The 27419-nt window shown below is 44.8% G+C and overlaps 1 long non-coding RNA gene across 2 annotated transcripts; it reads right to left on the reverse strand.

Annotated features, from left to right (window-relative positions):
• Positions 1-26816, reverse strand: LOC117203161 (uncharacterized). Of its 2 annotated transcripts, XR_007475653.1 has the most exons (6): positions 26275-26816; positions 13479-13571; positions 10674-10750; positions 10025-10106; positions 901-1012; positions 1-768 (listed from the first exon to the last, which is right to left on the reverse strand). It is a non-coding gene; the product is annotated as an uncharacterized LOC117203161 (long non-coding RNA). The 2 variants fall into 2 exon arrangements; XR_007475654.1 differs by lacking the exons at positions 1-768; positions 901-1012 and adding an exon at positions 6308-6401.
• Between the last annotated feature and the right edge of the window lie 603 nt (positions 26817-27419).

A 27419-nucleotide genomic window follows, 5' to 3' on the forward strand; every position in this document is an offset into this window, starting at 1 on the left:
ACCATGTGTCAGTCAGCAAGGTCTCTGGGGATTAACTTCTCAGCAGGGGGAGGGAGCTTGCTGGCATTTCCTCTCTCATGACAGCTACAAGCAAACTCTCAAGATGATGTACCAGTCAGAGCTCTCACCCAGAACTGAGGAGTCAGTCATTATCGGGAAAAGTGGGTTCCACTCACTGAGTGCTCTCTGGGGAGGACATACACACACAGGGATGTGTGGCTCTGTCAAAATAGGCCTTCCTCTGGCCCGAACCTAGGTGTGAGATCATGTGCCAAAGACTTGGGGCATTCCCTAAGGGGAGAGCCCTGGATGGGGGCTGAGGGCTGGGTTCTAGCCCCTGTTTAGCTGCTACCTTTCTGTGGGTGAACAGTGATGACCTTGGTTTCTCTTCAGGACTTGGTTTCTTCCTCTGTAAACTGAGATGATTGGTGGATTAGTTTCCTCAGGCTGCTGCAACAAAGTACTGCAAACTGGGGTGGCTTAAAACAACAGGAATTTATTCTCCCACAGTTCTAGAGGCCAGAAGTCCCAAGTCAAGCTGTCAGCAGGGCTGTGCTCTCTCTGAAGTTTCTACAGGGAATCCAATTCTTCCTTGCTCTTTCAGCTCCTGGTGATTCCGGTTGTTCCTTGGCTTATGGTACCGTCACTCCAATCTCTGTATCTGTCTTCACATGGTCTTCTTCCCTCTGTGTATCCTCTTTCCTTCTTCTAAGGACACCAGTCGTTGGATTTAGGGCCCATCCTAATCCAGTATGATCTCATCTTGATCTTTAACCAATTACATTGCAAAGACTTTATTTCCAAATAAGGTAACATTCTGAGGTTCACGGTGGACATGAGTTCTGGGGGGACACCATTTAACCCACTATAGTTGAATCATAGGTTCTCAACAGTTCTTACCAGTTTTGGCCCTTTGGAAGTTGGTAGGTATGTAGGATTCCCTAGTCAGGCACCTCTCCTTTGCTGGGACTCCTTTGAAAAAGACTGGGTGAGGTAGGATGTCCTCTGAGTTCTGCGGAGGAGAATCAAGAATTATTGGGGGGGGTGCGCGTAATTACCACCAGCAGCACTACTGCTATTCAACACCATATCACGTCCCCCTTCTTCTTCCCTGCCCCACTGTCACTACTTGTCACTACTACCCACTCCTCCTCTCCCTCTCCTTCCCCAGCTCTTACTACTGGCCTCTACGGAAGCCCGTCTCTGTGCAAGGCACTGGGCTGGGCACATCCATCATTTCTCGTCCTCCCAGTGGTGCGATGAAATTAGTAGCACTACCATCCCCACTCAAAGTTATAAAACTGAGCCTTCGTACAGCTAGGAAGTGGCAGAACCAGGATCTGCCCACAGGTCTGGCTGATCTGAAGCTCATGCTCTTGCCACACAACAGGATATTTTATTTTTAAAATTTATTTATTTATTAAAAATTTTTTATTGGAGTATAGTTGATTTACAATGTTGTATCACCTGGATATTTCAGCACCAGGGAAACATGACTCAGCTCTGCCTTTACTTGGATGATAACTTGTTTTCAAGGTGGACGATGCTTGTTTTCAAGGTGACGTTGTGAAACTGGCAAATTAGTGTACAAAATTTCCCTCTGAGTTGCCTGTTCTCATCTTTTCCTTCCTCCCCATACCCTCAACCCCCATGGTGGAGTCTAGGACCCTAAGGTCTCTTCTGGCCCCTTCAGTTTCTTAGATCCCTCCCTCCTGCCCAGGTAACAGTGTCTGATAACAGCATAAAATGCTGCCCTCACCTTACCCCCAACCCTCCAAGGGTCTCTGAATTTTCATTAGCATGTGGTCCTGTGTGTGTGGAAAGCCATTTTCTTCGCTCATTTTTCCTGCCCTTGTCCCTAATTCCTTCTAAGGGCATGGCTGGGCTCCGCCTATTTGACCAGGATGGACATTGCTGCTGCACTTTCACAGCTTTTATCATAAGAGTGTGTGGTCTGCACTTTTATTACATAGTAGTTCTTCTTTTTACAAAACTGAAATACATACTTTAGCCAAGTCCTAAACAATAATACTTATGGAAACAGGGATTTTGTATATTTCATAGTTTTTCTAATACTTTAAGAACTTTGTTTCTTTGAACTCTAACGTCATCTCCGGTACTCAGTGGTGTTGGAGACACCTTTTGATGACTGATGAACTTAGTGGTGGAACTATGTCCTGCTGCCTGAAGGAGGCATCCTCCACGGATGCCGGGGTTTTTCTTGGGGGATCATATCAGTGACGATCAAGAGCAAAAGTTTGGGGGTTCATACAGTGACTCTTTTGGAAATCAGTTGGTGATATGTATTAAGAGCCATATAACCTTTAACCTTATATTTCTAGAAAGTAATTCCTGAGATAATAACTCCCAAAGCAGAAGAAAACTTGATTTCATAATTCCATTTATAATAGCAAACATTTGGACAGCAATCTAAGATTCCAATGACTGGGACAAATAAATCGTGGTGTGTCCTTCTTTACAGAATATTATGCAACTATTAAAATGATGCTTACTCTATAAAATTAAGTGAAAGAAGCAGTGCATACACACAGATATTAAATACATAGGATAATCATTATGATGTAAAATAGAATATGCATAAAGACTTGCAAGAGATATTGCTAGGTGTTAGCAAAGGTCTGTGGAGAGTGGGACTATAGATACTTCCCCTCTATTTTCTACCTTTTTATTATTTCCAAGTTTTAAAAAGTAAGCTTAAGGATGGGGGAATTAAACCACTGATAAGATTATTTATTTATCTTTTATGTCCATGCTCTCAACAGGGGTACTGCCATTGCAGTGATGGCACAAGACATTCAGTTCAAACCAAAGTCTCCAAAAAGAAGATGAGGCGTAACACTGTGTATGAGTGTATGTCTGTGTGTGTGTGTGTGTGTTTGTGTGTGTGTGTGTGCGTGTGAATGTACGTCTGTGTACGTGTGTACAAGAGCGTGTATGAGTGTGTGCATGTAGGGGCATGTTACGTGAGTGCCTCCCAAGGAACACTACAGATCAACAGGGAGTCCCCAGGGAAGGGAGACCCAAACCCAGTCCCTGAGCGGATGGTCCCATCCCAGCCTGCACACCATGGCCCTAGCAGTGCTTGTAAACACACAGTCCTCTAAGAGCAATGCCCAGCCGGACATCTCAAATTACTTCCCAGGGCCAGGGGAGAGAGTGGAGAGATTCCCAGAGGTGGGGTGCATCTTTCTGGGTGTCTTCAGGACAGTCCTTTTGGCCATCAAGGTTCTGAATGGCCCTGGTCAACAAGTACCATGGGAGCCCTGAGGTAGGCACTGGGTTAGAAAATAGGCATTGAGATGACATGAACTAATGAGAACAGAATAACCGTAACAACCAAGTAGCTCCTCTTTAGTGAGTGCCTGTGCAGAGAGTAAACGTGATATAAATTTTATCCCTTTTAATCTTCATAACCACCCTAAGAGAGAGGGTTATAGCCACTATTGTGTGGATGAGAAGACAGATTCAGAGAGGTTAAGTAATCTCCGCAGGGTCACACAGCTAGGACTCACATTCAGGTCTGGCTGACTCCAACACTCCAACTTTTTCAATGATGCTGCCCTGACTCCATGGAAGGGATCTAGTGCTATTCGCCACCCCCCTCACCGCTTGCTTTACAGGTCTGTTGAAGTGTTGGGTAATTGTAGATGTGCTAATAAATCAAGCAGTGGCCTCTGGGGGATATACACCACAAGTGCTGCTTCCACTTGCTCAAGTCAAGTTCACTTTAGCCTCCTCTGGGCTGCCACAGTGCTCAGACATGGAGAATGCCAGGATCCATGGGAGGTGCTGAGATGCTGATGTGTACACACGTGATCTATTGTGGCCTCATAGGCCAGCTTACATGTACTCTATTAAACAATCATGTTTATTACCTTCATATTAATAAGAAGTATGGTTAGGAGCCCCCCTTTCTCCCTGGCTCCCCCTCACTCATCAGGTTTCAGCCTGCAGCACATACTTGTGGCTAAATATTTAACCCCTAAAGCAGAATAGAAATGATGATGACAGCTGTAATCCCAAACACAGACACACACACACACACACACACTCCTTCATGCCATAACAATTTGCTGAAAATGCTGACTTAACCATATTAACTTAATTGCTAGGTTGAAATAATGATAATGATAGTAATAATAACAGAATTGTTTTCAAATTGCTCTGAGCAATGTTGCAACATCAGCTGCCATACTCATTCCCCAAGAAAGAATTTGCATTTTAGGATTCAGTTCACATCAGGCAAATGGCTCCCCAGGAAGGTAAATGCAGTCTTTATTGAGGTTTTTCCTTGCCTAGAGTGAAATCTTACTTCTTTCTGTAAAAGCAGGTGAATGTCAATTTCTAGGCAGGGTTTGGGCCCAAAGTCCAAATTTGCAGACTTCCGGGGGCAGATTGTGAAATGAAATCTGCTAAAAATACTGGGCTCTGACTTAAAGCGTCCTCCTTCAGGGTGGCATTGCATTTTAACTGTGGTTTCAGTGGGGGCCATGACCTGGTAGGAATGTGGCTCTCTGGCTCTTCCTGACACAGAAATGGTGGGAGCTTCTGTAGTACAGCTCTGGAAACCAGAGTGGAGGGCTTCCCTCCAGCCACGGTAGGCAGACCACAGTCTGAAATGCTCCAGGTAATTAAAGACATAGGGTGGAGATGAAAATCCCAATGGTCTTTCAACAAAAACTTACCGAGTGACTACTGTGTGTGGCTCTAGGCAGGTGAAGAAGACTAGAATGTAGCCCCTACTCTTTAGAGTTTATAGCTATTGAAAAGAAGAAACATGTACACCGTACAGCACTTGTGATCAAAAAGTGCTCCTGAAAAAAGATGCTGTGGGAGCCAAGCGTTAGCTGAGTCAATGACGATTGAACTGGTTCTTAACGTACGAAAAGAAGTTCACCAGATGAGGGTCAGGGTGCATAGGCAGTTGGAGGGTATGCAGGGGCGGAAGGCGTTCCAGACAGAGGCAACAGTGTAAGAGAAAGCAGGGAGGAATAAAAGGTATGTGAGAGTAACATGTACACACTGTTATATAGAAAATAGATAACCAACAAGATCTACTGTATAGCACAGGGGACTCTACTCAATATTTTGTAATAACCTATAAGGGAAAAGAATCTTAAAAAGGATAGAGATATATATGTACGTATAACTAAATCACTGTGCTATACACCTGAAACTAACACAATATTGTAAATCAACTATACTTCAATTTTAAAAAAAAAGGTATTTGAGAAATAATCTTCGCTAGCACTACTGTAACTCCACCTGCTCTAGTTTTCAAGGCTTCCGTCTGCTGTCTGAGCCCCAAGCTCTTCGCATATCGCTGTGCTATGGAGATGCCCGTGGGGTGGTAATTGAATTTATGTTGCTCTTTGCTATGTAATACTTTGCTGTTATTCAGTTATAAAATATTTTAAAATTTCCATGATCATTCTTCCTTTGACCCATTAATTATTTAGAAATCTACTTAGGAATTTTCTTAACACATGGGTTCTGTGTGGAAAGGTGTTGGTTACTGACTTATAATTTTATTGCACTGCACAGAGAATTAATTGTATATTATCAATTCTTTAGTGCCTTTGTGGCATATGGTACTGATTAATTCCTATAAGTTTTACTTGAAAAGCTATTTATTCTTTATTTATGAGATGCAAGGGTCATAAATTTAACCTGTAGTTCAAATCTTCTATATCCTTCCTAATTTTTGTTTGTTGGAACACTTTCTGAGAGAAGTGATTAAAGTCTACTACTGTGATGTGGATTGTCAGTATTTCCTTATAATGTTGTCAGTTTTTGCTTTATGTATTTTGAGGCTATGTTACGAGTATAGGTTCAAGATAGTTATATTTTTTGGGTGAACTGTTCCCTTTATCAAGACCTTCTTTATTGCCAAGTTTCTGTCTTAAGGTCTATTTTGTTTTGAATTAATATTGCTAAATCAACTTTCTTTTAGTTAATACTTACCTGGTGTATTTTTTCCTAATCTTTTGCTTTCAACTGTCTTCTTTCTTTGTCTTTACATGTATATTTTGTGAATAGCTTTTAGCTAGATTCCAGTGCTTTGACCAGTGCCTAGAACATAGTAGATAATTATTGCTTGAATGGGTGAATGGAAAAAAAAGTAAATCCAATCTGAAAATTTGTCCTTTAGCAGATGAGTTTAATCTGTTTATATTTGTTTTGTTTACTGATATATTTTAACTAACTTCTACCACTTTTTGTTTTCTAGTTACTTGTGTCTTTCCTTCTCTCTCTCTCTCTCTCTTTTGCTTTATTGTCTTCCACTGGATGGGTTAAATATGCTTTATTTCATTTCCCTTTCTTCTAGCTTCAGAATGATTCCTTTTCTCTTTAGTTGAACAATGGCACAATCACAATCACTGTTACCAAGAAGAAAATAGGGAACAAAAGAATAACAACTATATATTGGCTGTCTTGTGATGGGCATCATGCTAGACATTCACTGTGTCCTTTGATCAGCACAAAAGCCCTATAAGTTCAATATAAGTATCCACATTTTACAGACAGGAAAATGGAGACTCAGAATTAAGTAACCCGTCCAAGGCCCCACAGCCAGAGACCAGCAGATCTGGGACTGGAACCCATTCTGGGTGATCCTGAAGGTTATGCACTTGCCCCTACGGGCCACACTGCTGAGAAAGGCCAACCTCAGATTGCTGCAGGACAGTTATTATGGTCTTTCTTAGTCCTCACAGCTGTATTCTGATCAGCAGACCTTGTTATCTCTGTGTCCCAGTGATAACTCAGAAATGGAAATAAATGAACACAGGCCCGGGTACAAGTTCTGACCAAGAGAAAGTCAAAGGCTGAGAAGAAACAGCTCTTAAAACCCTCCAAAATGAAATCTTCCATAAGCTGGATGACTCCTGTCAACGTTTTTAAAAATATCTCAGAATTGAGCACTTAGTTTGGGAATGCTTTCTCTTTTCCTAGTGGATAGCTGTCCATAGCCAGAGTCCCTTAATAAGCAGATATAAAGAACTGTCCTTCTTGCCACTATCTCAGAACACTGCTCTTTGAGTATCTGTTCTTTCTTCGAGTATTTGATTTCCTCCCTCTGGTAAGAAGGGCCACACAGTCAGTGTTGTAAGGAAAGTTAGGACGGAAGCTTCTGAGGCAGTATTGCATGCAGTGAGCCTTTGATGAGGTCACCCATGGAGGAGGGAGGTGCCATGAATCAGATTACCCACAAGCCCCCTAGCTCCCGGCGTCCGATTGCAGTAAACAATGCTCAGTGGAATGATAATCTTGGTGTTGAATGCCCCACTGATTTTGCAGGCGTACAGGTGCATCTTTGTCTGAAGGACTGGCAGTTCCTTTTCAGGATGAGAGCGTGAAAGAATGTGACCAAATTCCTGAAATACCTCTGAGGGATCACAGGCATGCCTAGTAACTGCACTGGTGCAGCCTGGGGCTGGCCAGAGGGCCTTACTGGGCCCTGCTTGGGATTTCATCTCCCGTGGCAGCACGTGAGGGAGACTGGCTTTTGAGAGGCATTTTTCAAAGTGCAGACCAGCTGAATCAGAATTGCCTGGTTGGGGGAAGGGAAGAAGGTGTGCTTTTAAAAATGCTAATCTGGGGCCCCATCCTAGACTTACTGGATCAGAATTCAATAGGGGACCACAGAAATGTGCATTTTCAAAAAGTGGCCCAGGTGATTGTGGCACTAAGTCTAAATTGTTCTTCAAGGGCTCTCTGCAGTGCCCGAAGCTTCCTGTGGGGTCACCGGGCTGGTGCGAGCAGGCTCGTGGGAAATGGCCATGAGTCTGAAGCACCAGCTTTCCCTTTGGCTTTCTGTGTGACCCTGAGCAAGTCGCTTCATCACCCTGGGCTTCATTTCTTTGCCTGTTATATAAGAGCCTCTAGAGCTTTTTAACGGAGGGACCAGGCCAGAACTAAGAACTCAGGTCTCCATTTTGACATACGAGTTTGAAGTGAGAGCAGGACTTCTGAAAGGAGATAATACTTACAGCTAATTTTTATTGTGTGCTTACCGTGTGCCAGGCACTGTTGGAGAAATTTATGTGTATGAGCTCATTTTCTTTTCCCCACAGCCCAAGGAGGTAGGTACTTTCCTATTCCCATTTTACAGATAAAAGAATTGAGGCAAAGAAAAGTTAAGGTGGCATAGGAGGTGGAACTGGTTCCAAACTCAGACGGACTCCGGAGTCCTTGTCCTTAACAACAAGGATACACTGCTCTCAGCCATAAATGTCCTGCTGGCCATCGAAAACACCAGGCACAGCTAATAGGCCTGCTCTTCAGACAAATGTGGCAGTGGTCTAAACAGAGGTGACAGGTGCAAAGATAGAGAAGTGTGGAAGGAGCACCAATAAACACCTGTGACTTACCAACCCAAGGTGACACAGCCTTACCCACTTCTACAGGATTGTAAATGTGACTCAGATGGTAAGAATTTATAGCATCATGACAGGTGGGAGGGGCATCTGGGCAGGAGCAAGGGCCCATCCTAAAGCCCGCCCCCCCGCCCCCGCCTGCCCAGCACACTCCGGGGATAACGGCTCTAACTATACCCTCTCCTTCATTGAGATCTGAGAGCACAGATAGGTCCCAGCTTGTTCCAAAGCTTCAAAGATGCATTCGGGAAGTTACAAAATGACCACGAAGCCACACCCCCCTCACAAGAGGAGACTTGGCTAGCACATAACACCAGGGCCTAATTTGGCCTCAGGCAGAGACTGGGCCAGGATTTGATCGTGGGTAAAGCAAGTCCCGGAAGAAGGTTCAGTTACAGTGAGTGCTGCTTCCTGTTCCTAGATGAGTGAGGGGCTGGATTTTCCGTGGAAGTGAAGAACATTGCTGGGGACGGACGTCATCCTGGGGCTTTCTCGTCCCTGCTGCTCTCCCCATGGGGAGGGAGGGATGCCTTGCATGGAACCCAGGGATCTCAGGGAGCCAGACCAACCTACTTTCGCACCCCCTTCCTCAGCCTTTGCATTCCAGCCACATCTGTGCCCTTTTACACCTTGCTGTCTTTCCTCTAATTTAAAAAAAAATTAGAATACCTCTTCTGGGACTTCCCTGGTGGCGCAGTGGTTAAGAATCTGCCTGCCAGTACAGGGGACACAGGTTCGTGCCCTGGTCCGGGAAGATCCCACATGTCGCGGAGCAACTAAGCCCATACGCCACAACTACTGAGCCTGCGCTCTAGAGCCCGCGAGCCACAACTACAGAGCCCGCGTGCCACAGCTACTGAAGCCCGCATGCCTGGAGCCCGTGCTCCACCACAAGACAAGCCACTGCAATGAGAAGCCCGTGCACAGCAACGAAGAGTAGCCCCTGCTCGCTGCAACTAGAGAAAGCCGGCATGCAGCAAGGAAGACCCAACACAGCCAAAAATAGATGGATAAATAAATTTATAAAAAAAAGAATACCTCTTCTTACTCTGGCAGTCTGACTGCACTTTCTCATCCTTCAAGAACTGGCTCAACTCCTCTGAGGAGCCTTCCAAGACTGCAACACTCACCTCCCCAGAAGAGTTTGCCTCTCCTCAGAGCTCCCATGGCAGCGGTGGTGGACCACTAGCACACACTTGTCACTTGGCATTGCTAATCGCTTCTCACATGTCCTTCCCACGGGACACCAAGCTTCCGAGCTTCTCCATGGAGAGAGGTCTGAATCACACTCGGAGAGAAGCTCTTGGTCATAGACTCACACAATTTTGTGTTCCCAATGCCTGGTGAATGCTTAGGAGATGTGGTTCAATCAATGAACACCTGATTCAAGAACAGCGTCTGAATTTCTGGGAAAATGGGCCTGTAGTTTACAGGGACCTCAGGATTTTATCCTGGGTGTAGGGAATAACAGATGCCTGGAGAGACTGACCAGATGCTGTGAAGCTCAGGACTCTAAACACGTGCAATTCTCAAAGAAGTGCCAAACTCGGGTGCCTCTAGGCACCCCTGGCCCACCCTGCCATGGCCACGTCTTCTCCTGCGTCCCCAGTCATGCAATAACTCACCGTCTTCTTGCCTGTGAGTCAAGGTCTCTCCCTTTGTTCCAGTCCTGGAAATCCCTCCACCTCTTCTAGGAAGCCTCTCTTGCTGAAATGGGATGGGGGAGACAATGTGAGCTTTCCCAAAGCTCCAAAGTGAAAGAGCCTTCCCCTCCCTGGCGTTTCAGATTAACTGGCAGAGGGAGTACAGGGAAGCCCAGAAGAGGCCAGGTTTTTCCTCTTAGCCCCATTGTAGCAGCTGATTCCCTAAACGCTTCATTAGGATCACCTGGGCCATTTGTTAAATATACTGCTTCTCGGATCCCTTCCGGACCTGCTGAATCAGAATCTTCAGGGCAGTGGCCTGGAACCTCTATTTTTCACAAGTACCTTGGGTATTTTTGTTTTTTAAACACCAGACAAGTTAGAAAAACACTGTGTTAGAGCTTAGGTGCCAAACATAAATAAGCTTCTGTGAACTCATGTGAAAGTGCTATGTATTAATCATCTTCGTAGTGAAAATTTGTTGAGCACTTATCATGTGCTTGGCACGATTTTAAGCCATTTATATATATTAACACATTTATTCTCTATAACAACCCTGTGAGGTAAGTACTATTATTATCTTCACTTAACAGATGAGGAAACTGAAGCACAGAGAAGAGAAGTAACTTACCCAGGGTCACCCAGCTGGGAAGTAGAGAGCTGGGATTAAAATCTAAGCAGACTGGATCCCGAGTTTATGCTCTTAACCTATGACACACAGAAGATTAGCATTACTAGAGCAGGGGCATGCTGCTACATGCTGTAGACGATGAGCAAACATTCACTGAAAGGAGAAATTGGAAACAGACATAATGGAATGTTTGATTTATTACCCTTTCCACTCAGAGACGGCCAGTTCCCTGCCATCAATAACTTGCTCACTTTTACAACATCCTAGGGGAGCAGCCCTGGAGTCAGCAGTGCTCTTTTGATTCTGCAGTTGAAGAAATCAGGCCAAGGAGGACCAATAGGCAGACTTCTGCGGGGACACCCACCTCCATCCAGCTGATGGCTGGGGAGTCTACCATCTAACGCTCTGCATCCACAGGCAGGGTTTCATCTGTGGGTCCTTTTTCCCATTACATCACTGACTTAAGGCCAGAGGGATCTAGTGCAATAAATACTTATGGAAATATGTAAATCAGATAACAGTAGTGATAACCAACCAATAGGATGACAGTCCTAAAGCTGACTTCTGTCACCATAACATCTCACTCTCTGGCATCAGGTAAGCTGGACTGTATCGCTTTGGGACCTTTGGTCAGTGTCCCTGTCCACCTCCTCTCATGGCCCCTGGTAATCCAGATGAATTCCAGAACATGTTCCAGTTGCTGCAGGCTGGGGGAATCACCCCCGCCCTAGGAAAGCATCAAGGTCTTGGGGCAGGGCAGGCTCAGCTGCACAAAGGCCCATAATACCACGTGTCTGGGCAGAGACTGCAGGACTTCTTTTCCTTCTCTGGGTCACTGAGAAAATGCCCGAGGGGAGGTGAGAGGTGGGTGGGGCGGGGGGGAATGAGCTCCCCAGCTGGGCTGGCACCTGCTCTGCTCCAGGCCCCGGCCTCTGCTGGGCTGTGTACCTGGAGCCATTCTGCCCATGGGCAAGCAGCAGGATATGAATCTCTTCTAACTCCCCTGAGATATCTGAGGCAGGGGTGGGGAGAGAGAAGGCAGTCTCACCAGTGAGAGCTGACCTACCTTTGTACACCAGGCCCAGCCCTAACCCAGCAGATGGCTGCCTCTGTGGTGCGACTGAACAGAAACCCGAAGGCCCACTGCACCTTGGCTCTCTCTGTGCCTCATTTGTCACCGTTATGACCATTAAGTCCTCCCTGAGAAGGCCCCTTTTAAATGCATCCTTAGGATCCGAGAGTGAAGCTTTTCGTGGTGATGAACCCAGGAGCCCATCTCAGCCCCCATGTTAGGTAGCTGGGATGGAGCAGATGTGGGTGCTCAGAATGGGACCAGCAGAAAGGAGCTGCAGGGATGCAGGAGGAAGGCAGGGGAAAGAGAAGTAAAGGAGCAGTATTAGAACTTCACAACTGGGTCCCTATACTGCCCCAACCTTTCTATCAGAACACTGGTTTAGAACTCTGGTTGAACATTAGAATCAAGTGGGACACTTAAACGAACCCATGACTACCCCCTCCCACCAAAACCCAGCTTCTGACTTCAGTGGTCCAGGGCACACCTGGCACCAGTATTCTTTATGGCTCCCCAGGAGGTTCAGATGTAAGCCAGGGGTGCCCCCCGCCCCCTGCCTACCCCCACCTTGAGGGTGTCTGCCGGCCTCACACTCTGGCTGCTGCACCATTTGCTCCTAGGCTAAAGGTGGGCCCAGCTTCAGTCTGTGGAAAAAAGCAATTTCTTCAGCTCTCTCTCTAATTGCTGAGCTAAAGACCTCCACATGGGGCTTCCCTGGTGGCGCAGTGGTTGAGAGTCCTCCTGCTGATGCACGGGACACGGGTTCGTGCCCTGGTCCGGGAAGATCCCACATGTCGCGGAGCGGCTGGGCCCGTGAGCCATGGCCTCTGGGCCTGCGCGTCTGGAGCCTGTGCTCCACAACGGGAGAGGCCACAACAGTGAGAGGCCCGCGTACCTCAAAAAACAAAACAAAACAAAAAAACCCCTCCATATGGGGAGAATTTGCAGCCCTGAAGTTCTGTGAATCTAGCCTATGAGCTCCATGACGACAGGGACCACACCTGCCTTGTTTTCCTGGGACCTCAACACCTCTTAAGAATGGCTGTTTCTTAGCAGAGTGCTAGGACAGCTACTCATGTATTCCTGAAATCTTTTGATTTGGGAAAGCTCATTGCTGCAAGTGATCCTTAACCTCCTCAATAGAAAAATGGGTTTAGCAACAATGAAGTTTACCTCACAGTGTCGTGACGATCAAGTGGGGTTGGTATGTGAAAGAGTTTTGGAAAGTCTGATTCAGCTGCAAAGTGTTTCATTGCCTCCTTGCTCTACCACATGAGCTCCTATTCATCCTTTTAAACCCTTTTCAAATGTCACTGCTCTGTGAATTCTTCAGAAGATTAACCACACACCATACACATAACTCTATAAGGCACTTATCACTTTCTATTCAGTGTGATGTTAGTCAATGGCTACTGAGCTCTTCCTATGCCAGGCACTGGGCAAAAGGTTCACTGCAATGATCTGATACTTGTTCATCCCCAGCACAAGAATCAGAGCTGCCGAAGGGCAGAGGCCATACGGTAAATCTATCTATCCCCCGCAACGTCTAGAAGGGTTTTGCTTCTGGGAACTTTTTAGCAACTAAGATTATGTGTTTCTCAGTCTTGAGTATCTCTTGGGTATCTATAGAAAAAGTGGGATTTTGGAGTTGGGAGGAGAAGAGAGAGCAAAGGGGATGGTGAGTGGAAACAGACAGTTTCAGGATGCAGGACAAAGGATGGAGGAAAAGTTACCTAGGCCACATAAGGTCACTTGAGTTGAAGAGTCAGGCTGCTTTGGAGTGAAGACATCACTGGCGGAGGGCCCAGACCATGTAGTCCCGTGAACTGAGGAGAAGATCAAGGAAGAACCAGTCAAGCTTGGAGGGAAGGTTAAATAAAGACAACCCCGAACTGGATCCTTCTGAAGGTTGAGTTTTTCTGCATCCTTGAGATCCCAAAGGGACCCAGTGGAGTGAAACAATGTCTCAGAATCATGAAACTGAAAGGCATCAACTTTAATTGGAAGAAACAATAAGTATCTTATTGTGTAGGGTAGCAGCAACAGAGTTTAATTGATTATAAGCCTTTGATTAGAACTTCTGATGGAAGAGGTTTCCAGCGAAACCAGTGTCAACACTGACAAAGACAGTTTCCAAAGTGCATGCCTCAGACATGAGCTCTGCAAGATGTTAATAGGAATTATGTCAGATAGGGACTCGTATGGTCAATCAGTTTGGGAAATGCTGGGTTATGCGAATTTAAACCCAAGTTTCTCTCTTTTTTCTCTTTTTAACCCCAGCTTGTCTCAGAATCTTAAAATGGGAATATACCTTGTGAATCTCCAAGAGGGATATGTAGTATTTTCTATATTAGTTTTAACACAGGACTTCCCTTCTCTTCCCTTTTCTGTAGCACAATTCATAGCAATAGTGTTCCATAGAAGAGACTTTGGGACACGCTGCTGTAAACTAATCTCACTTGTGCATATGGCAGCTGTACAAATCCTAAATAGAACATCAATGAATCAAATTCAAGAGTACATTTAAAAATTTCTCCAGGAAGGGCTTCCCTGGTGGCACAGTGGTTGAGAGTCCGCCTGCCGATGCAGGGGACACGGGTTCGTGCCCCGGTCTGGGAAGATCCAAACAGGAGAGGCCACAACAGTGAGAGGCCCACATAACCGCAAAAAAAAAAAAAAAAAAAAAAAAAAATTCTCCAGGAAAAAGTAGGTGTGATCCTAGAAATATAAAGATACTTTAGTGCTAGGAAATTATAACGGTAATTTCTAACATTAACAAGTAAAATAAGAAAAATATGATCATCTCAACATATTATGAAAATATATCTGAGAAGTTTCAATATCCAATCTCGATTTAAAAGACTAAAAACTGGGCTTCCCTGGTGGCGCAGTGGTTGAAAGTCCGCCTGCAGATGCAGGAGACACGGGTTCGTGCCCCGGTCCGGGAAGATCCCACATGCCGCGGAGCGGCTGGCCCCGTGAGCCATGGCCGCTGAGCCTGCACGTCCGGAGCCTGTGCTCCACAACGGGAGAGGCCACAACAGTGAAAGGCCCGCGTACCGCAAAAAAAAAAAAAAAAAAAAAGACTAAAAACTAAGATTAGAAAAATAGTTCCTTAATCGATTGAAATAATCCATAGTAAATTAAGAAAAATCACTGATTTTACTGATATTATTTAACATGGTTCTTAAAGTTGTACAGTGACTCACAAAATTATACATATGAAGGAGAAGATAAAATTATTATTTGCAGATGGTATAATTATCTTCCTGGGAAAAGGAGGGAGTCAATTGATAAAGTATTAGAATTATTTAGAGAGTAAGGGTTAGATGCAGGATAAGTTTTCCAAGTCAATAATTCAAATCAGAAGCATGTAAAGAAGAAAGATCCCAATTTCCAACAAAAAATTAAAAATATTAAGAAACCTCAAAAAGAACATGTAGGACCCATCTGAAGGAAATCTTTTCACTTTAACATATTAAAGAAGATCTAGGTCTGACATACAACATTTCTGGACGGAAAATTCGAATATTGTAAAAATGCCAATTTTACCCAATTAATTTATAAGTGCAATAAACTTGCAACCCAACAAGCAATGGCTTATTTATCACAATGAAGCTAAAATTCACCAGGGGACTTCCCTGGTGGTACTGTGGTTAAGAATCCGCCTGTCAATGCAGGGGACATGGGTTCGAGCCCTGGTCCGGGAAGATCCCACATGCCGCCGAACAACTAGGTCCGTGCATCACAACTACTGAGCCTGCGCTCTAGAGCCCACAAGTCACAACAACCAAGCTTCTGTGCCACAACTACTGAAGCACGCGTGCTTAGAGCCCGTGCTCCGCAACAAGAGAAGCCCCCCAATGAGAAGCCCGCGCACCGCAACGAAGAGTAGCCCCCGCTCGCCGCAACTAGAGAAAAGCCCGTGTGCAGCAACAAAGAGTAGAAGCCCGCGTGCAGCAACAAAGACCTAATGCAGCCAAAAATAAATAAATAAATTTAAAATTCACCAGGAAAAAGAAAGAGTTAAGAGTAATTTTTAAAATGTTTAAAAAAAGTGATGGAGAATTCGAGCCATCAGGGATTAAAGTTGATTATAAAACAATAATAATGTCAGCACTGTGGTACTGAGGGAGAACTGGCAGTCACAGCAATGAAACAAGATAGCGTTGAAACAGGCCCTAGAATGTATACATGTATGATATATCCATGCATGCATATACGCATATACATTAAGACAAAGAACTGGAAGGGAATAAAGAGTTAATGGAGGTTTGTCTGGGTGGTTGGATTACAGGTTTTGACTTTCTTCTTTATATTTTTTGTACTTTTCAAATTTTCTGTGATGTAATGTGTCAATTATCTAATCATAAAACAATACACCTTGTGTGTGTGGTGTGTGTGTGTGTGTGTGTATATGCGCGCATGTGCGCACAGGTGGACAGGTGCATGCTTAAAGAATGCACTCTCTTCAATATGGAAATCCCCTGGGACAGAGTCCCCTTTTTGCTGCCATGCCCAAATCTCTGTCTTTCTGGTGTGAGCAGCTTTGAGTGAGGAAGGGGTGGGACTGAGGAGCAGGGGTGAGGGTGACAGGGCCTCTGAAGGGAGGAAAGGGTGCAGAGCAGAGCCAGCAGGGGTGGTGGGGATGAAAGCTGCCAGCTTCGCAGTTTTGCCCGAAGCCAAGAATTATGAAGTCAAGAAAACAACAGAAAGTAGAGACCTATTTGTCTTGGCAGAGGAGCTTCGCTCTGAGGTTGTAACAGTGCCCTGAGAGTTAACTGATGGTGAGTGGAGAAAGAGATCTTGACTTGATCTGCAAAAACTGTGCCCCAGGATTTCAATAAAGGCCCCAGTTGAAAAGATTTAGTGGGATATTTGTAGAAAAGTTGGCCCTAAACCTGGGTGGGTGCTAGAGTTGCTGGTAAGTACCCGTGGTCACCTGCAGCTTTCTGACTGAGGAATTGCTCTGAGAGCCATCAATGGGGATGGAGAGATACTATAGAGACCCTTGTTACTATGGCAGCTGCTCAGAGGACCACCCTCCATCTGCCCGGGAATGGCACGCTATGCTGAGGCAGGGCAGCTGTGGAAGCAGATGAACCTGCCTTCAAAAGTCCTGCCTTATCCACTTGCTGGGTGACCTCGTGCAAGTTCCTGAAACTTTGCTGGCTGCAACGTCTCCCTCTGTGGAATAGAGACAGTCACCCCTATTCCCCTTTACCTCCCAACTGGGACTTTCTGAAACATTAGTTAGGAATTCAAATTTGGGTCAGAGGGAAAGGAAGAAGAAAAATGAAAAGCCTAAGTAGCATTTGAGCAAAATTTCTCTCTGTGACCCCAAACAGACTTTGTTAAGTGCTGTAATTTCTGGAATGGCAGCCCTGGAGGTGGTGGCCAGGCAGTCATTTGAGGGTGGGAGTAGGTAAGAAGGGAACACTTGGGACATTGCTTCTGGATCACAGGACACTGGGCTATGCTGCCCTTTGGTTAGAGAACCACAGGCTTTCAGAAACGGTGGGGGAGGTCTCAGTCTAACAGCGAGAGAGGAGGAGCTCAATAACTGGCAGCCAAGATCATGCACTGAGTTAACGTAGATGCTTAGATGAGGCCCCAGCATCGGGCTCTTTCCTTGTCCACCCCGTGTGCCTTTGGTCTGGGAAAAATCACATAAAGATGCTGTCATCACAGTGTGGCTTCCTGTTCCTTTCTCTTGGTTGCCTGGGACTATTATTTTAAGTGCCAAAGGAAACATTCATGAGAACTTTGAATCTTCCTTGATTTTAATTTTCTTTTGAAACACAATTTCAGGGAAATACCTAAGTCAAGATGGCTTTGTAGGACGATCCTTTCAGGATCTTCTGTTCTCAAATGCTGAGTAAAGACAGACTAGAAATAAGAGAAAACCAAAAAGGCACAGGAACACGTAGATGTAAAACATCCCAGTGTTCAATGAACAGCACAGGACACATGTATACACACTACTATATATAAAATAGGTAACCCACAGGGACCTACTGTTAAAGCACAGGGAACTACATTCAGTATCTTGTAATAACCTATAATGGAAAATAATCTGAAAAGGAATCTATCTATCTATCTATCTATCTGAATCAATTTGCCGTACACTTGAAAGTACACCACAACATTGTTAATCAACTATACTTCAATAAGGAAAAAAAAAAACAGCACAGGACACAAACCTGTGAGTGGGGGTAGGTGAGGCTGGGGCATGGGGCTCTGGGTCTGAGAGCAGAAGAGGAAAACTGGCCATTTTGGCTCCTTTTGACATAATGGGGAGTAAAAGCACCCCAAGTCAGGTAGGGACAAAGCCAGGCCCCCTATGTGGGACCAGAGAGCACCCCCCTACCCGTGAAATGAGACTGAAGGGAAGCAATGGCCATGGCCTGGGCGGCCACCAGCCAGAAGCTGCCGTCCAAGGGAGGGAGAAGGAAGCAGACCTGGCCAGGTGGGCAGGTCAAGGGCAATGCCAGCACCTTGCCAGAGTCTCTGCCCCCGAGAGAAGCCAGACCATCAGTAGTAGACTTGGTCGTTAACTGGGGCCGCTGGGTCAGAGAGGAGGCAACACCACGGTGACAGAGAGGGGGGAACAGAGAGGGAGGAAGAACGCACAGTGAAACACAGCAAGCTCCAACTCCAGAGCCACCTGCAAACCTCAATTCCAAACCAGGAGGCAAGGGGATGCCAGGAAAGACGGTCACCAAAATCAGCAAACAGAAGTGTTTCAAGGGGATATAAGGAGAAAGAAAGTTGAAAACCCAAGACATTTGTAAAACAAAAAGCAGGCAGATAGGAGGCAAGACCAGCTGGGTATGAAGAAAAACCAGCTACAAATTCTGCTAATGAAAATGTAGTTATTGATAAACTCAATAACTACTGTCAGGTTTAGTTGGGTACAGTTGAAGAAAGACTAAGACAGAAGAGAGCACCGAGGACCTCTCCCAGAGTGTCACGAAATATATTTTTTTATTAAGGTTTTATTTTTTAAATAAATTTGTTTATTCTATTTATTTATTTTTGGCTGCATTGGGTCTTTGTTGCTCTGTGTGGGCTTTCTCTAGTTGCGGCGAGCAGGGGCTACTCCTTGTTGCGGTGCCCAGGCTTCTCATTGCGGTGGCTTCTCTTGTTGCGGAGCATGGGCTCTAGGTGTGCGGGCTCCAGTAGTTGTGGCACATGGGCTCAGTAGTTGTGGCACGCAGGCTTCAGTAGTTGTGGCTCGTGGGCTCTAGAGCACAGGCTCAGTAGTTGTGGTGCACAGACTTAGTTGCTCTGTGGCATGAAGGATCTTCCCGGACCAGGGATTGTACCCGTGTCCCCTGAATTGGAAGGTGGATTCTTAACCACTGTGCCACCAGGGAAGTCCCCACAAAACATTTTTAAAATGGGAAAGAGAATGTCTGAGATGTGTAGGCTTAACTGAGAGACGCTAATATATATACGACTGGATAGGAGTTCCAGAAGATGAGAATGGAGGAAATGGAGAAGAATTATTTGAGGAGATCATGGCTGAGAGTTTTCCAGATTTCAAATAAACACATACTGAGCAACACAACGCAGGGCTCCACCAGGTGGGCCTGCGGGGAAGCTCACCTCTTCCTTCAGTGGATGTTGTTACAGGCACTATCTCATCTAATGCTCACAGCCACCTTCTGGGACAGATGTGACAGTTCCTGTTTTCAGACGAGGAACCTGGGAGACCCAAGGGTGGGCAGGCTTGCCTGATGTAATTTGGTCACAAGTGGTGGAGCTGATCTCAGGCAGAAATCTCCAAGTTGAGATAGGGTGACCAGCTTGTCTTGGTGTGCCCAGGACCGTCCTGGTTTCAGCACAGAAGGTGCCATGTGTAATGGAGCCCTTCAGTCCCAGGCAAACTGGGATAGTTGCTCACCCTAGGTTAAGTGCATGGACTTTGGAATTTGATAGACCTCAGGATGAGTTCCATTTCTTCACTTCCTGACTGTGTGTCCCTGGGCAAATTATTTAACCACTCTAAACCTCAGAGTATTATCTGTAAAATGGTAATAATAGAGCCAACGTGCAGGTTAAATGGTGATTCACTTACAGCTCTTAGTCCTATACCTGGCACCTGGCAGGCACCCAATGAATGGTAGCTGTTGTTATTGATATCATTATGTGGACAAAAACGTTGCCTGCCATTCGGTAAACAAGGAAAGTGTCCCGCCACCTGCCACTGCAACCAGCCCTGATGGTGCACCCTGAGGGGAATTCAGGATGGAGAAAAACAGGATACTGGCCCTAGATAGTTAGGATGCTTATCAAAGGAATAATTTCAGTGAGCCCAGACTCTTGTATCTTCCCACACATAGAAAAGCATTAAAATCATTAACTTGAGATATTTGTTTTTGTCATTAGAAGTAATCTTTGGCTCTTCAACTACATCAAAAACCCCTACGTATCCTGGTTCCTCCCTTACCTCTTTGGAACAGTTTCTCAGAGCTATCTGAGAGGCTGATTCCCAGGCTATAGTCCTCGGTAAGGTCTCCAAATAAAACAGAACTCTCAGCTTTTTGTGTGTGTGTGTTTTTTTTCAGTTGACAATTACTACACAATTTGTATGTTTCCCACTATGATGCTCCACCTGTATAGAGCAGGGCCAGCTCCCAGAGGCCTTGGATGCCAGGATTAAGGGTATGGATGTCATCTTTTAGGCCAGCAGTCCTAAAATCTAACTGTACATCAGAATCAGTTGGGAGTTTTGTTTAAGACCTAGATACCTAGGACACATCGTCAAAAATTCTGATTCAGCATGTCTGGAGGAGGGCCTGCTGGTTCACAGTAAGAAGTCTCTGAAAATTGTTTATATACTACTGAAACTTTAGAAAACATTATAATCAGTGTGTTGGCCAGTTTTGCTGTCTATGAATGCTTTGAGTTGTGGCAGGCCTTAGCTGCGGTCAGATCGGCAAAGTTAACTCAAGGTTAAGCCCTCTCTTAGCCAAGACAGGAGAAAAGGCCATTGTTTTGTTTTGTTTTGTTTTTGTCTTTGTTTTGTTTTGTTTCTTGAGGCTTGAGCTTGCAGGAAGGTGAAACTATGAAGCAGCTTGTTGAGGCCCCCAAAGATTTCTAATGAGAAGGGCAAATGCATAATTCTTGTTCCTCTGTCCCAGGGCTGTGCTTCCCAGACCACACTCCTGGCAGCTGTCCCAGGCTCCCACCTCTGCAGAGGAAGGCATTCCCTCCCCATGACCTCATCAGAATGCATCCCCGCCTCAGGCCTCCTCACCACCAATTCTTCATCAACACAGGCCCCTCCTGCAAACAGAGTGGGCACGGTACAGTCTGTGTTCTTTAACCCTGAATCTTCAAGATGGGGACCTGCTCTGGGGCGTGAATCATCCTCAGAAACAGTCTGGCTTATAGCAGGTTACTTAAGTATTTGGAGATTGCAAAACAGCAAACAATATACTTTTATGCAGAATATCTGTGAACATTTTCTTAAAGCAAATTAGCAGACCAAAAAAGCAAAATAATTCCTATTTCCACCCTTTGCCCTTCAAACTGACATAAACAAAAAGGAAATCATTAAATCAGACCTCACGGCAATGAAGAGATAGTGCCTTATCTTGTTTTACCAAGAGGACTTACATAACTTTGAATAACTTCTTCTCTCATGGCACACTGGGCATTATTCAGGGAATGAACATCCTGCTAAATGATAGTTTAGAAATGCTGTATAAGTGAGAAAACTCCAAACTGGGAGGTAGAGAGATGTGGGTTTGTCACCAATGGGTCCAATGACCTTTGGCAAAGGCCATCTCTCTCTGGGTAGAGGTTCCTCCTCCATGAGAGGGGGTGGGGTGGAGTGGGAGGTGACTAAGGTAGGTGTTGGTGGGATTAGTTTAGAGTTGTGTGGTCCAGTGCAGTGGCCACTAGTCACAGGTGGTATTTAAATGTAAATTAACTAAAATTAAATAGAACTAAAAATTCAAAATTTCAGTTGCACCAGTCACATTTCAAGTGTTCAAAAGTCATGTGAGGCTAGTGACCACCATATTGGACAGTGCAGATAAAATATTTCCATCGTTGCACAAAGTTGTATTTGCAGCACTGGCCTAGATTGGAAAGTATGCAATTCCATTCTACCACTTTCTTCATATTGTGCCCCTGACAGACACTGCTAATCGATCACAGTATTCTTTCCCTCTGCATCCTGATGTGTCTTCATTATCTTTCTCAGAGATCCTGGAATATGGTGTGAGACAAATTTTGTGCTTCCAGGGACTAGATCTGAGTTCTTAACCTTTTTTGTCCTGTGGCCCCTTTGGCAGTCAAATGAAATCTATGGATTCCCCTCTCAGTAGAATGTTGTTAAATGCATGAGACAAAATACCAAGGATTACAGAAGAAACCAATTATGTTGATATAACTTTCAATATAATCGAAATAGAGAATAAATACTTGACATAATAATAGATACGCTTCTTTACTAATGCATCAAATGAGATCTGGTGGCAAGTAATTTTTTACTTATAATGTTATCATTTTGCTGTAATTTTGAAGTAATGTTGAAAATAAAAGATTATTTTGAGATTTTTGCAATATCTATAATGAGATATAAAAAATAAGTACGACTTCTTTGGTGAAAAAGTCACAGATAGTGCCAACACTATTGTGGGGTGTTACCTTTATCTGTAATTCAAGAAAATGCTAAATTTCAGTTAGTAATGAAAATAAAGATTTAAACCTTTTTCATCCAAATGTGTGCACTCATTGAATTCTATCCACAGATCCCTTAGAATTCCATGGACCCTGCTGAGGAGTCCCTGAACTAGGTGATCTGTGATGTCCCTTCCAGATTTGCCATTTTGTGGCCACATAAAATAAATTTCTCCAATTTGTTCATGCATGTATGGAGGGTCAATGTGCCAAGACTGCAGTCCTTAATCATGATTCCCCTTCTTCGAGGACATTCCATGTAGTTGGGAAGATATGGTGTGGGGTGATGGGGAGGTCTGTTAGGAATGGGGAGGAGAGGGGAGCAGGGAATGAAGAAGGGGATCAGGGGAATAATGGAGAAATCTCTGTCACCTCTGTCACCTCCTGTGGTGAAGATAGGAGGACAGGGGTTAATTGTCACTGCTGACTGCAGCTGACCACAAAGTCATTCCCTCCACGAAGAACGCAAAATTAATACCATGAACTCAACATGTGAAGCTAGAAAACCAAATGGTTAGCATCTGGAGATGACACCCCCTCTTCTTAGTGTCCTCCTCCCCAAAGGCCTTTTATGTCATGACCTTCAAGACTTTTTGGACCATTTGATGTCTTTTTCAAAACAAATGGAATGACCATTAGTGAAAAAGGAGCTTCTACAAACACCAGTGACAGTGAGGGGATAACTATTTATAGCCTGGGCTCTAAAACCAACATATTCTCATTTCTTACGGTACCCGGAGCCAGATCTATGCCAGTGAAAATTAATTTACACAAGAATTTCTTTTCAGTTTATAAGAAACATGTGCCTGCTACTTTCTTCTGGGAATTCTGACAGATCACAAATTCAGTCAAACTTACAAAAATTAGCTGGCTGCAGCAGAAATACCCAAATCAAACCTGATTTCCCATTAATCAACATTTCATGATCTTGGAGCCGAGCAGGAAATCTATCTACAGTCTCTCCTCTGGCAGAATACGCTCCCATACCAGCCAAGGAAAGTCCGTCTCTTTCTCTGACAGGGAATGCATTATTTCATTCCTTCAGCCTTTTGTCATTCATTTACCGATTCATTCATTCATTCATTTTGCACGTAAGTACTTTTAGTTACTGTGTTTTCAGCCCAGGATTAGACATTACAGGGATGAGAACTAACATTTATTGGGCACCTTCTGTGTGCCAGGCACAATAGGATATTTTTTCTCATCTGTTGCCATCTTTAATTCTCACAACCACCCTAAATTGTTGGAATTATTATCTAGTACTAGATATGAAGACCTCGAGGCTCAGAGAAGTAAAATAATTAACTAGTTAATTAATCAGCTACTAATAAGGAATTTCCTACTTAAGTAATTCCCTAGAAAGGAAAAAAAAGTATGATTCTGATTCTCCAGGGGTCTAAATCCAGATGGGGAGACAGGACTGATACAGCTACAGTTAGAACTACTGATATGAGAAATAATAAAATAGCAATGCAAGATACATTGATTACGTTTTGAAATGAGAGAAGAGATAAGAAAGGTATAGGGATCACTGTGGTCTGGGATGGTCAGTGAAGGTAGGCTTACATCAAAGGATGGGAAAGACGAGGCTATTGGGAAGGGGATGAAAGAGGACATTCCAGGGAGCGGGGTGGTGGTGAGCAAAGGTCCAGAATCAGAAATCAAATGTAGTTTGGAGGTGGGGTGGAGCATGCCATGAGGATACAGACCTGTTACAGTGAGGATATTTCTTAGCACAGTGCCTTATGTGTACTAGATAAATACTTGATGAAGGAACAACCAGATGCATAAGAGAATGGAAGAGTGTGTGGCTGGGAACGGGGCTGGCTAGATGCGGCCAGCCTGGGTTACAGAGGGCTTTGTCAGGCTGAGGAATGGTGTGTCCACTCCTGGGAACATAGTGAAATCTATTCCCCTGGAATCTAGACCACACAGGACTTTGGAGAGAGATTTGGTCTGGAGAGAAGGGGATCAGATGTTTATTCCTGATTCTTTATTTGTAAAGCATACCTTAGAGGCAAATATGTTAACATCATGAAATCAAAACCCAATCTAACAAAGAGCTCAGGTAACCAAAAAAAAATTTTCTTAAGTATAATCATGTACAAGAAACCTAAACATCCATTGATAGAAGAGTGGTTAAGTAAATGATGAGGCAAGACTGGAGATAGGACGACCAGTTAAGAGCTGCTGAGAGCTGACAGTAAGGGATGGAGAAAAGTGAACGGATTTTAGAGATATATTGGAGGTAGAATCCCCAGGACATGGTGACTGATGAATGTGAGAGATGGAGAGAGTGGTGTCAGGGATAATTAATGCCTGTGTTTCTGGCTTGGGCAACTGAGTGGATAAAGGTGCTATTTACTGAGATGGGAGGACACTGGCGGAGCCGGTGGAAATGATAAATTCAGTTTTCAACACGTTGAGCTCGAGATGTGACCAAAGATACTCATCACACAGTTGGTTATATAGGTCTGAAGCTCAGGAGAGACGTCTGAGCTAGAGACGTAGATTTAAAAAGCACTGGCTTATAGCTGGTAAATGAAGGTGCGGAGATGGACGGGGTTGCCCTGGCAACACGTGTAGAGTGAGAAGTGGTCTAGGACAGAGGCTTGAGGAACCCCAACATTTAAGGGGTGGATAGAAGTAATGAACCCCAACATTTAAGGGGTGGATAGAAGAATGCCCAGAGTGGAGACAGATAAGGAGCAGTCAGGGAAGTAAGAGAAAAACCAGGGAAGGGAGATTTGTGGTCAACAGCATCAGATGGCGCTAAGAGGTCAGAAAAGAAAGGGACTTAGTGTCCACTGGATTTGGCAATGAGAAGGTCATGGGTGACTGTGGTAGGGACAACTCCCATGGAATAGTGGGGACTGAAGCCAGTTTAAGTGGTGTGAGGAGCGATCGGGAGGTGAGAAGTTTAGCCAAGCTGTTTAAGAAGCTAGACTGTGGAGGTGATAAGAGATATAAGGTAACAGCTGAAGGGAAACAGAGGATAAGGAAAGGTGGTGTTAGGATGGGACAGACATAAACACCTTTAAATGCTGTTAGGAGAAGAACCACTGGAAAGGACATGGAAAAGACCTGGAAGGACATATGCTGAAATGTTAATAGTGATTATCTGTAGATTCTGGAATCAAGAGACCTCTGAATGTCCGAAAACAGTCCAAATAGTATTCACTGCTGTTTTGGTATTATCTATTTTATTATTACAGAATGCTCTGGAATGCATCAATTTACACATAGCTTCACTCAAATATGCAGAGATTTGATGGATGGGAATATCCTGCTGCCTGACTACGCTGGAGAGCAGAGGAAGCATTTGCAATGATCAACACTGGTGGTAGCCAGCATCCAACATGGCCCCCGAGGATCTACATCTCCTGGTACTCAAGTCTTTGTATGAGCCCTTCCCACACTGAGTCGGGGCTGCCTGTGTGACTAATATATATCGTACAAATGACAATTAGGACCAAGGATAGGTCCTAAAAGGCACTACCACTTCAGCCCTGGTCTTTATCTTTTTTTTTTTTTTTTTTTTTTTTTGCGGTACGCGGGCCTCTCACTGTTGTGGCCTCTCCCATTGCGGAGCAACAGGCTCCAGACGCGCAGGCTCAGCGGCCATGGCTCACGGGCCCAGCCGCTCCGCGGCATGTGGGATTTTCCCGGACCGGGGCACGAACCCATGTCCCCTGCATCGGCAGGCAGACTCTCAACCACTGCGCCAACAGGGAAGCCCCAGCTGCTATATCTTAAAGACACTCAGGATGCCCCACAGAAAGGCCCACATGGAGGGAAAAGGCCCCTGGCCAAGAGCTAGCATCAACTCACCATCATAAGAGTGAGCCACTTTGGATGAGGATCCTCCAGTCCCAGTCAAGCCTTCAGGTACAGCTCCAGCTGACACTTGGACGGCAACTTCAGGAGAGACCCTGCGCCGGAGCCTCCAGCTGAGCTGTTCCCAAATTCCTGACCCACAGAAACTGTGAGAAATGTGAAATGATTATTGCTGTTTCAAGCTGTTACATTTTGGGGTGATTTGTCATGCAACAGTAAACGACTAATGCAGGCACCTTGCACACTTTATGGGGCCCATAGGAGGCTTTATCCACTAGACAACAGTCTGGATGCAACGGCATTTCAAAACAGATGTACTGATGTGTGTTAGGTGTGAATAATGGGCCACATGCTCAGACATCCTTCTGTGTGTGGAGCACCAACTCTCCTACCCCATCGCACATAAATGGACAATACTGGTTGTTTTGCAAATAATATTTAATACTTAAGTGTTGTACATGACTCAAATGTGAGTCAAGAGTGTGTGAAGGCTTTGTGATGCTGTAGTTTCAGGATGTAATTTTGGTGCAAGTGGACTTGAATAGTTTCAAATTGTATAATTAATGATATTCCATTTCCATGACAACTACTAATTAATCCTGCCTGTTAGTGTGAACTTTTAGCCTGTGCGAGTTTAAGTCCTCCTAGCTGACATGGGAGAGCAAATTACCTTAGGCTTTCATTTTTTAATAAAATGACTGGCAGTGGAAGGAAGGAAGGGGTTGGGTAGGCAGTGGGGTGCTACTCCCTGGGAACCAGTGGACCACGAATTCAGCATCTGAGCTTATCAAATCCCCTGAGGTCAGGGGATAGCCCTTTTCCACCTGTTTTCTCATTGCTGGCACACTACCTGGCACATAATACTGGCTCATTAAATATTTGTTGAACAAATAGCAGTTGAATAAATCATAGTTCCATTCATCCTCCCCTCTCCCTCTCTGTACTCTTAGAATTTAACAGAAACTCCTTAGAAGGTTTCAACCTGTTCCACCTCTGCAGAAGCTCACTGAGGGAAAGCGTTTCACATGGGAGTGGAAGCATTTTTCCAGGGCCAAAGACAGTAGCAATCTCCCTTCCCCCTCCCACCTCCTCATGACCTGGGAAGTGAAACTGGAGGGTGTGGAACTGGAATCCTTCCA

Source organism: Orcinus orca, chromosome 2, assembly GCF_937001465.1.
Source record: "Orcinus orca chromosome 2, mOrcOrc1.1, whole genome shotgun sequence".
NCBI lineage: Eukaryota > Metazoa > Chordata > Mammalia > Artiodactyla > Delphinidae > Orcinus > Orcinus orca.